The sequence below is a fragment of the Elaeis guineensis genome, chromosome 7, assembly GCF_000442705.2.
Source record: "Elaeis guineensis isolate ETL-2024a chromosome 7, EG11, whole genome shotgun sequence".
Lineage (NCBI taxonomy): Eukaryota > Viridiplantae > Streptophyta > Magnoliopsida > Arecales > Arecaceae > Elaeis > Elaeis guineensis.
The window spans coordinates 25,676,691-25,686,824 of NC_025999.2; positions in this window are offsets into that span (position 1 = coordinate 25,676,691).

Genomic DNA, 10,134 nt, shown 5'->3' on the forward strand with positions numbered 1-10,134 from the left:
GAGTAAGCTTTTTGGAATTGAGAATAATTCTCAGATTTTGGAGTCAGTCTTTATAATTTGTGCCAGTCAACCTATTTGTATTGAGGATTCGAGCTAAAGGATTTGAACTCGATATGGTTATCTACAGAGAGAATAATTTCTAGTTAGATTTTATACTTATAAAATTATTTATTCTAGAGACTTTAAAAACAAACAAAGGCTCCCACTATTTTTTTGAATCTCCCATACTCTTCGAGTGGAGAAATGAAAACCTATATGCGATCAATTTCAAATGGATACTATGGTCTCATTAATCTATACACACCTCATCTAATAGTTATTGGTGAGTACAGACCAATGAGTGGACAACACTTTGTCCATTGCTTCACTAAACAAGATGCAGTGAGCTTGGTCTCTAAGTCCTATGGCCTCACCTAACAGTTATTGACGTATTTCTTAGTTAAGTCAGACTCATCGTTCACCAGTGCATGTAAAACCATCATTGGGATCCTCATCTAACAGTTATTGGGTCCAATCCCATCTCTACCCCAGGATATCAAATGTCAATAGAGTGATTGTACCTTTCTGATGCAACCGAATCACTGTAATCAGTCTAGAACAATCAATGCCAGGAAGGCACCCACATCTTTATAACGATGAAAGACCTCTAGGCTTAATATTTAATGAGAAGATTTGAATTTAGGTCTCTTCTAAATTAATAAATCTGACATCTGACTGATTAAATTAAGTCAGCACATCAATATGTCTAACCAGCCTAGTTGGCATGGGTGAACTCGAGTCAATAAGTAACCTAACACGAGATTAAATCTCCCAATATGGCTAAATAAGTTAAGATGCATGGGGTTCCCCCCATTGCTTTTCTTAGACATCAATCAAAATTGGTTAGGTCAGACAATGGAACCAATTAAATAACCACCATCTAAATACTTGCCTTAAACACCAAATTAGTCGATTAGATTAACCTATTGAAATGGACCCGAACCATTGAGCCAAATTTGATCTTGAGTCAATCAATTCACATCAAAATATGAATCGATGTGACCAACTATAACTAAACTCGATTTTGAGCCCCTTTGATCTAATCCTAATCATCCATCGATTAGGTTCAATGAACTGCTCAAAATCAAAAATTGATTCTAGCTTGATCTAATCAATTAGACCCTAATTGTAGTTTGATTACTTAGACATAATTTGTTCATCCCATACCCACATGCAACAACATAATTTCAAATCTAAAAATAATTTTTACATTATGTTTCATTATATGTAATTAGACTTATGATCTTGAAATTGTTTCAGATCCAAACCTATTTTCATATATCAAATATATGTAGTTTCAGATCTAAATAAAAATGCATCACATATACATCAAATTTCAGATTTAAAACTAAATTTACATATATCAAATATATGTAAAATTAGATCAAAAATAATGATTAAAATATTTTAAAAATATCTTTTCAAAAATTGAATCACATCAAACTAGGATAATCTTTACAATATAGGGGGTAAATCCTAAATCAGGACAACCTTATATCAATTTGATGTGAATTTTTAATCATTCTAATTTCAGATCTAAACTCAAATTAAACATATCATATATGCTACTTTTCAGATCTAAAAGATTTAATTTAATTATTTTAAAAATAATTTTTAAAACTGATCAATCTTGTACTAGGACTCTTTGTAATATAGGAGATAAACTCTATACCAGGACAACCTTATATCAGCACAAAATTGATTTTAAATCATTAAAACTTTTAAATTTAATCTAAAAATTAGATCATATGTGTTTTCAAAAATCTGTGGCTCTGATACCACTATTAAAAAATTGGATAGGCAGCGTGTGTAGATTTCAAAACTTTTGAAATACGCAGCGGAAAATAAAACAGGTTAAACCCTTTAACCCCACATGCAAGAGATCAAATCTAATCCTATCCAAACTCAGGAGAAAATACATATATATAATCTAGAATTTAAAAATAAATATGAGATTAGATCTCATTATCTTGGCATAGATAGATATTCACCGCTTCTGATGATCACGGATTCGTAGACACTCGAGCCGCATACGTGTCCAATCTTTACGGATATCTATCGGGATCAATCCCGAACTGATTTCTCCTCGTAGAAGATTCTTCTTCTTAAGAAGAATCTTAGCCTTGAGCACTTTGATCAATACCTTGATTTGGACTACAGGATCAACTCTTTGATCAGCAGCCTTCTTCTTTTTCTTCTCGATCTTCACTCTTGAAGACAAAGCAGCACCTCTTAGCATGTGGAAAAAGAAGACACCCAACTCTTGGGCATGGAAGAGAAGAGAGGGAGGAGAAGAGGTGTGGAGAAGGGAGAGGGAGAGATTTTTCATCAAAAATCAATTACCTAGAAACTCTAGAGACATACCCTTTATATAGACACTACTCTGACACATAATAGGAATCCAATTATCTTAAAAGATAGATCCTTATTGATAGAATCATGATGTTGTCATTAGGACACCACGATTATCAAATTAATTTCAACTATAATAAAAATTAAAAATATTTATAGAGTAGCGAGTTGGGTCAAATCCACAGAGAAGGCAAAATTTTGATTTAAAATCTTTGATTTTATTAAAAGAAAATAAAATTTTGATGAAAGTAATTTAAGTCGAAAAAAAATTAAAAGTATAAAAAATAAATCTGGTACTAAGATCTACTATGTAGATTTTAGCTTCTATTTATAATAAAAATAAATAATAAAAATTTAAAGAGCATAAAATAAATTGGTATTAAGATCTACTAACTGGATCCTAGCATCTACTTTCAATAAAAATAAAAGACAGGAATTTAAAGTGTAAGAAAATAAATTTTACATTAATTAAAATTAAAATTTAATTATAAAAAATTTAAAAAATAATAAAATAAAATAAAACTGTAAGAAGGATCTAAAGTTGATCAGTACAGCCTCATCGAAAAGATGGTTGATGAGTTCTCCTTCTTCCTTCGTACTCCATAGAGCAAACGACTTCTCTTATTCTTCTCTTTGGATCCCTAAATCTTTTTAATTTTTTTTAATTTTTTTTTAATTTTTACTGATTTTTTCTTTTTTTTTTCTCTTATTCTCGGATCTCCTATTTATAGGTGAATTTTTTACTTTTTTCTGATAGCAAAAGGAGTCCTAAAATCTTTAGAAATCATATTAAATCCATAGCATTTAATTCTGACTGTCAGATTACATTTGGACCACCCAGATTAGCCCAGAATTCACTGTTTAAGTCCTTCTCTTAGTCAAAAATAACCACAGCCATCGGATCAAGCTTCAGATTGAGTTTCGATCATCAGATCATACTTAATTCTTCCTATTCTCAATCGGGATGAACACCAACCGTCGGATCAAGTGATGGATGGAATTTCGACAATTGGATCATGCATAGAAATCTTTCACTTAGTTTTCAACCGACAATGAACAGCAATCGTTCGATCTCCTTCAGAATCAATATCAGCCATCGAATTGGGAAAAATTTCTTTTGCCCATCGTAGACCGCATTGTGCGCTGCGAAGATCGCACCCTTGAATCCATGGACCGAGCGATCGATCCATCATGCACTGATGGCTATTTTAAAAATTTTTTAGGATATTTTGGCTTAATTTTTGTTCTATATTTTTGTCTAAAAAATTAAAAAAAAATATGCATTAAATTACTTATTAATTCTTCATTATTTTGATGCTTAAATTATTCAATTAAATTAATATCTATTTTTTATAAATATGCTCTAATTTTATATTTTTTAAAATTATTTATTTTTACAAGAAAATCTAATTTATTTATGAAATTAGATTTTTTTTGAAGATGTTAACACCATAAATTATCAAAAATATTTTTAATAAATATAAAAATATATCACTTATCATACCCTCTAACTTGAATTTTGCTCATCTTCGAGTAAAAAAAAAATTTAGAATTAAGTATCATTTAACTTAAAGTTTCGAATTTTATCAAGTAATTTTAAAAGGGACCACTGGTGTTCAGAAGAACGTGAGTGAGGTATGTCATTGGAGTATTAATACTAATCAATGTGGGAGTTAAGCCAAGAATAGTAAACTTTTTCTGAATTTTTTCTAAATTATCCCTACCTTTATCTCCAAATCATTAACCTTCATATGAATAAGTATATTGTTACTTTCGTTCTTTATTTATTATAAAAATATCTTCACATTATTCACTTTTTGATGCAAACCACAATGCTTACTTAGGCGAAGGGGCCTAGTTACTCGGTGGGAGACCAATGTTTAGACTTTTTTTTTTTAACATTGTACTGCTATTGAATGTCTTAACCCTTTAAGCTTTCTGTTTGACCCATGTAGCGAGTTTTTAGCCAATGACTCCTGAACCAGATGGCTTTAGGGCACTAGGTATAGAATACTCCTCGAACCTACTTGCTTGAATCAAATAGACTATGAGTTAAAACTAGTTTTACAACAAAGCTTCTTTGTCCTTCATATCTTTTGATGCGAAACTCAATGCTTGCTTAGGCAAACAGGCCCGCTTACTCAGCATTAAATACTTGAAAACTCTTTTTTTCTCTTTTTTTTTTCTTTTCTATATATATAAAGAGACGTATAGTTACCCTACACAAGCCCATAGGAAGTAAACTATTTTTTGATGTTGGTAGAAAAATTTAAAAGTGCTCAAGAAAAACTGTTTAAGTTCTAAACTTAACTCTTTATTGAATTTTCTTAATACTTGATCCCTCAATATCTCACAAACTCTCTAGTTTGTGCATCAATTTTCTTTTAAAAATGCTTGGTTTAACTTGATTTTTAAGTGTAATCAGGTGCTTAAATGCTAAATACTAACTACTTGAGATTTTAAAAAAAATTTATTATTCTTCCCTCCAACTTAATCGATATTATCCTCAATGGAATAAGAAAAATAAAGAGTGCATAAAAAAAAAAAAAAGAAAAAGAGAGATGTCACCTGATCCAGAAGTCTTTTCAAAATTGATTCTTCCCCCAACTTAGCCAATTTTATCTTCAAATCTTTACAAAAGATACTAAATAAGACTCGATTAATCTAAACAAAATATAAAAGATATCAAAAAGCAAAAGGTGGGTTGCCTCCCAGAAAATACTAAGTTTACCATCTTCAACCAGATCAATCAACTCTTACCTCACCTACCCCGTGTCAAATATTGGATTGATAAATTTCAATGAGTTTGGATTGTCAATCTTAGGAAGATGACCTATAATAAATTTCAATATTTTATTTTCAATCTTCAGAAAGTATTTTACAATCTTATTCTTAGTCAGTTTCATCTTTTCAATATTAAAAAGATAATTTACAAACCCATTCACAGACCTTTGTTTATTGAGAATTTCTTCTATTTGTTCTTCTAAAATGCTCATGAATTGAGTTTTTGGGTTAGGAGCTTAGTTTGATGCAATGGGTGCTGGAAGAGTGTCACTTGATTCCAAATATACATACTCAGGTGTAACCAAAGACGATTTCAATTTTGGAGGAGGTGATGATTTTAGAGTAAAAAAATCAACTTTTAAGGCTGAAGAAAATGAGACTCTTGGTTTATATGTCTTGGGTAACTCATCTACTCTCTTCTTCTCTTTATCTTTCTCACTCAGATCAGTACCAGTTTCAAGCGCAGATTCTTCTATTGGGTTAGTCTCAATACTAACCTCTTCTTTTAAGTTCTCATTTTAGGTAGCATCAGTACTAGCCTTACTTATCTAGTCTTGGTATGGATCCTTAAGAATCCTACCACTTTTAAGCTTAGAGATTACTTTATCATTTTCAAATTGAAGATTCTTAGGTGGGACATTAGATCAATGACTAGGTCTAGGTAGTTGGTGGGTGGATGGATTATTTTTTAAATTCAGTATTGGTTGGCTCAGCAATTGACCTAATTCTCTTCTCATGGAAGACTCATCTAACTGACCTATTTGTACTTCTAGCTTGGCGAGGAATTTCTATTGGATCATAATCATTTGTTGAAGTTGGCTAAACCTATCGTCAGTTAGAGGGATCTGTTGAGGAGGTGGGTATGAATACTGATTATAATAGGATGGCTTGGTAGGCTGATTAGACTGACCTCTATTATAGGCATAGTTTTGATATTGGGGCTTATTTTGAAAGTTTTGCACAGGAGAAATTTGAGTCTGAGCCTGAATTTGTTGAGGTCTCCCAAAAAAATTGAGGTGGTTCCTACAATCTTGGCTATACGTGTTTAAGAATTGGTCATTGACAGGTTTGGAGTAACTTTGGATAGCTTAAATTTATTCTTGGATGAAAGGTAGAAACTGTGCAGCTGTGCAACATTTATTCACATGATGGATTGGCTAGCACAGATAGAACAAATCTCCTGATAATTGAGAGGTGGTGTGCATTGCGCAGGAGATTATTGACTTAGGGCTAGAAATTTATCTATAAGAAGATCGACTTTATCTAATGTTTGGGCTAACAGGTTCAAATCGACCTTAGGATTAGAATCTGAATGTTTAATCCCATAGAATGATGAAAACATTGATGGATTATAGACGGAAGAAATAAAATATTATTTCATATGCCTAGGTGGTTCTCAGGATTTTTAGCTATTTGATTATCAAGTTTAACATGGATCAGTTGTTCAATTTTATAATTGAATTTAACTAGATCAGGAGAAAGAGATCTCCTACCGTGCATGCACCAGTGCAAACCCTAATGTATGTGGTTCAGATTTGTTTTTTTTAAGAAGAGGAAGAAAGAAAAGAGAAGAGGAAGAAAGACAGAGATTCTAAAGGTGAGAACCTTAAGAACGCCCTAGACCTAAAGACGAAAGATGAAAAGAATTAGTTGTGGTTAAGTGTTAATTACTATCAAGTTAGCAAACAATTAAACCTAGACACCTACAGATTTTTTAGATCTAACAGTTCAATATAGAGTGGCTTAGTCTAAATGCAAATTGGGTCTATTCTCACTTCCTTCAACTAGTAAGGTAAGAGGTAGGGTCGTGGGGGTCCCCTCGTTGCTTGCCTTAGACACCAATTGGATTGGTCAGGTAAGTTAACAAAACTAATTAAATAATCATGAGTCTACTTAGGCTTAACTTTTATAACCTCTTGCCTTAGATGCCAGTTTTAGGAGTGAGTCCGAACTTACTTTGTACTTGACTTCACCACAATACTCAAACTGAACTCAATTATCCTAGGGACCAATGTCTACTAAATTTTAATTAGGCTAGGGTTAATATGGGATGCTGGTAGGTGATTTTTGGGCTAAGAAAGGGTGATGAAATCTTCATCTTATCTTGTTATGGATATTATCCTTAAATTGATTTGAGATGAATATGCACAATCAATTTCAAACAAGAGATTCTATGCAACTAAATTAGATGTATAAAATTAATCAAACTTGAAAGCTTATCTTATCTCCAGTGATCATCAAAAGTAAATCTATGATGATGAATACTTCTAAATAATTAAGTTTCTACTCTTATCATGTGATTTTTATGAGATTTATGTGGGTGAATTTTTTATTAATTTAAAAAAAATAGTGATTAATACTAAAAAAATAGTTAGGGTTAGGGTTAGGATTGATCTCACCAAATTGGAAGCTTTCTATCTCTTTTTTTTTTAATTTTTTTCTTTTTTATAAACAATTAAAAAATTAAAAAAGTTAGTAAGCTATATTCACAAAAAAATCAAAGAAATCAAACATTAAAATTAGTGCCTTCCCCAGCAACGATGTCAAAAATTGATAGGATCGCGATGTTATTGTTAGAGTACCATGCTTATCAAATTAATTTTGACTTTAATAAAAATTAAAAATACATAGAAAGTAGCGACTCGGATCGAATCTGTAAAGAAGATAGAATTTTGATTTGAAATTTTTGATTTTATTAAAAGAAAATAAAATTTTGATGAAAGTAATTTAAGTCGAAAAATAAAAATTAAAAGTATGAAAAATAAATCTGGTACTAAGATCTACTATTTAGATTCCAGCTTCTATTTATAATAAAAATAAATAACAAGAATTTAAAGAGCATAAAATAAATTGGTACTAAGTTCTACTAACTAGATCCTAGTATCTACTTTCCATAAAAATAAAAGATAAGAATTTAAAGTGCAAGAAAATAAATTTACATTAATTGAAATTAAAATTTAATTATAAAGAATTTAAAAGAATAATAAAATAAAATAAAACAGTCACAAGGATCTGAAGTTGATCGGTACAGTCTCGTTAGAAAAATGATTGATGACTTCTCCTTCTTCCTTTGTACTTCGTGGAGCAAACTGGCTTTTCTTATTCTTTTTCTTGGATCTCTAAATCTCTCTAATTTCTTTTTGTATTTTCATTGATTTTTTTTTCTCTTTTCTTTTATTTCCAGATCCCTTATTTATAGGTAAATTTTTCACCTTTTTTTGATAGCAAAAGGAGTCCTAAAACCCTTAGAAATCGTATTAAACCCATAGCATTTAATTCTGACCGTTAGATTACATTTGGACCGCCCAGATCAACCCAGAATTCACTGTTTAAGTCCTTCTCTCAATAGGGAATAATCACAGCCATCAGATCAAGCTTCAGATTGAGTTTCGATCGTTGGATCATGCTCAAGTCTTCCTATTCTCTGTTGGGATGAACACCAACCATCGGATCAAGTGATAAATGAAATTTTGATCATTGGATTGTGCACAGAAATCCTTCTTCACTTAGTTTTCAATCGGCAACGAACAGCAACCGTCCAATCTCCTTCAAAATTGATATCAGCCATCGGATCGTGAAAAATTTCTTTCGCCTGCCGTAGATCACATCGTGCATCATGAACCGCTCCCATGGACCGCATCCTTGAATCTGTGGATCGAGCGATCGGTCCATCATGCATCGATGGCTATTTTAAAGATTTTTTAGGATATTTTGGCTTGATTTTTGCTCTGATTTTTTTATCTAAAAAATAAAAAAATATACATTAAATTACTCATTAATTCTTCATTATTTTTATATTTAAATTATTTAATTAAATTAACATCTATTTTTCATAAATATGCTCTAATTTTATATTTTTAAAATTATTTATTTTTATAAGAAAATCTAATTTATTTATGAAATTAGATTTTTTAGAAGATGTTAACACCATAAATTATCAAAAATATCTTCAATAAATATAAAAATATACTACTTATCACACCCCCCAATTTGAACTTTGTTCGTCCTTGAGTAAAGAAAAAATTTCGAATTAAGTACCATTTAACTTAAAGTTTCAAATTTTATCAAGTAATTTTAAAAAAGACCACTGATGTTCAGAAGAGCATGAGTGAGGTATGTCATTGGAGTATTACTACTAATCAATGTGGGAGTTAAGCCAAGAATACTAAATCTTTTTGGAACTTTTTCTAAATTATCCCTATCTTTATCTTCAAATCATTAACCTTCACATGGACAAGTATATTGTTACTCCCATCCTTCTTTTATTATAAAAAATATCTTCACATTGCCCACTTTTTGACACATACCACAACACTTACTTAGGTAAAGGGGCCCAGTTACTTGGTGGGAGACCAATATTTAGACTTTATTTATTTATTTTTTTTAATGTTGTACTGCTATTGAATGTCTTAATCCCTTAAGCTTTTTGTCTGACCCATGTAGCGAATTTTCAGCCAATGACTCCCGAATCAGATGGGTTTAAGGCACTAGATATAAAATACCCCTCAAACCTACTTGCTTGAATCAAATAGGCTACGAGTTAAAACTAGCTTTACAATAAAGCTTCTTTATCCTTCATACATTTTGATGCGAAACTCAATGCTTGCTTAGGCAAAGAGGCCTGGTTACTCAGCATGAAGTATTTGAAATTTTTTTTTCTTTTCTATATATATATGAAGAAACATATAGTTATCCTACACAAGCCCATAGGAAGTAAACTCTTCTTTGATGCTGGTAGAAAAATTTAGAAATACTCAAAAAAAATTATTTAAGTTCTAAACTTAACTCTTTATTGAGCTTTCTTAATACTTGATCCCTTGATATCTCACAAACTCTCTAGTCTGTGCATCAATTTTTTTTTTAAAAATGCTTAGTTTAACTTGATTCTTAAGTATAATCAGGTATTTAAATGCTAAATATTAATTTACTTGAGAACTTTAAAAATAAAAGATAAAAATT